The sequence below is a fragment of the Gavialis gangeticus genome, unplaced genomic scaffold (genome assembly GCF_001723915.1).
Source record: "Gavialis gangeticus isolate Ggan-Ray unplaced genomic scaffold, GavGan_comp1, whole genome shotgun sequence".
Lineage (NCBI taxonomy): Eukaryota > Metazoa > Chordata > Crocodylia > Gavialidae > Gavialis > Gavialis gangeticus.
This window is the reverse complement of record NW_017729009.1, coordinates 6,366,954-6,368,424: the sequence shown is the minus strand read 5'-3', so window position 1 is coordinate 6,368,424 and position 1,471 is coordinate 6,366,954. Positions and strand designations below refer to the sequence as shown.

The window sequence follows — 1,471 nt, the reverse complement described above, 5'->3', positions numbered from 1 at the left end:
CAGCTGCAGCTGGGAGGCCACGAACAGCTGCTGCGGCCCCGGCCGCCACCCAGCCCAGGTCCCGGTCACCTCCCAGCCCCAGACCCAGCCCTAGGCTCCAGGGAGGCAGCAGATACCAGTGATGCTCCCTGCTGTGCTACCTTCGCCTCTGCTTCTGCAAAGCAGCCTGTGGACCCCGACGTGGCAGGGCACACCACGGGCCACAGAAAGCTGGCTGCCCTTCCAAGCTCCCCGCTGCCCTGGCCACACTTTCCCTGCAGGTGAGGGCAGCAGTGAGGGGCACAACGCTGCGTGCCGTCTATACTGCTCCCGTGCACGCAGGGGAAGTGTGACCCGGCCAGCACAGAGCTTGGAGCAGCGGGAAGCTTCCCTGTTTGGCCCCTCTGTGAGCTGCTGCTGTGAGCTGGTATTTCCAACCAGATGCTCTGACTTTGTAGATAAGCCAAAGAGGCACCACAGCCAATTCCACAGGAGTCTTATGATGAGCCTCATTGTTGGCAGGGGGAAGGAAGGAGGGGAGGGGCAGGGAAAGAGGCCAGTCAAGAAAATATAATTACATATTCTGTTCATTCTTCAATGTGATTGCATGGCCACTGACAATGATGATCACTAATACCCGTTTTTCAAATGTTCTGGCAAATACAATCAGTGGAATATGGCAAAATAACTCACATAGGCAAGATAAAAGTTCATCACTCAAGAAAACAACCTGACCGGTAATGGTATGATTTATGCACTTGTGGCCAAGTAGCTATCTAGCAGTTATTCCTCAGTAGTCCACAACATACAGGAAGTAAAAAGTCATTACTTCGGGGGCTTTCAGGAGAGTAGGAAAACTGGACACAGTACTCCAGCTGTGGCCTCACCAATGCCAAATAGAGGGAAATAATCACTTTCCTCAATCTGCTGGCAACACTCCTAACAATGCAGCTCAGTATGCCATTATCCTTCTTCACAACAAAGACAAACTTTTGGTTCATATTCATTTTATTGTCTGCTGTAATCCCCAGGTCCCTTTCTGCAAAGCTGCCGCTTAAGCCAATCAATTGTCAGCCTATGCCGGTGCTTGGGACTGTTCCATCCTAAGTGCACGACTTTACACTTGTCTTTATTGACCCTCATGGGATTTGCTTTGGTCCAATTTGCCGAAGCCTCTCTGGATCCTACCCTCCAGTGTTATCTACTACTCCTGCCAGCTTGGTGTCATCTGCAGACTTGCTGAGGGTGCACGTTATGCCATCTTCCATTTCATTGATGAAGATATTGAACAAAACTGGCTCCAGGACCGACCCTTGGGACACTCCACTTGATATCAGCTGCCAACTAGACATTGAGCCACTGAAAACTACCCTTTGAACCCAATGATCCAACAAGTGTTCTATCCATCTTACAGTCCATTCATCCAACCCACACTTCCTTAGCTTGCTTGCAAGGATGTTGCGGGAGACCATATCAAAAGCCTTGCTAAAGT

General features: G+C 50.5%; 1 protein-coding gene across 1 annotated transcript in view; it reads right to left on the bottom strand.

Moving 5' to 3' along the window:
* Positions 1 to 1,471, bottom strand: part of LOC109292445 (translocating chain-associated membrane protein 1-like 1) — a 47,651-nt gene that overhangs the window by 26,314 nt on the left and 19,866 nt on the right. The window lies entirely within an intron of this gene.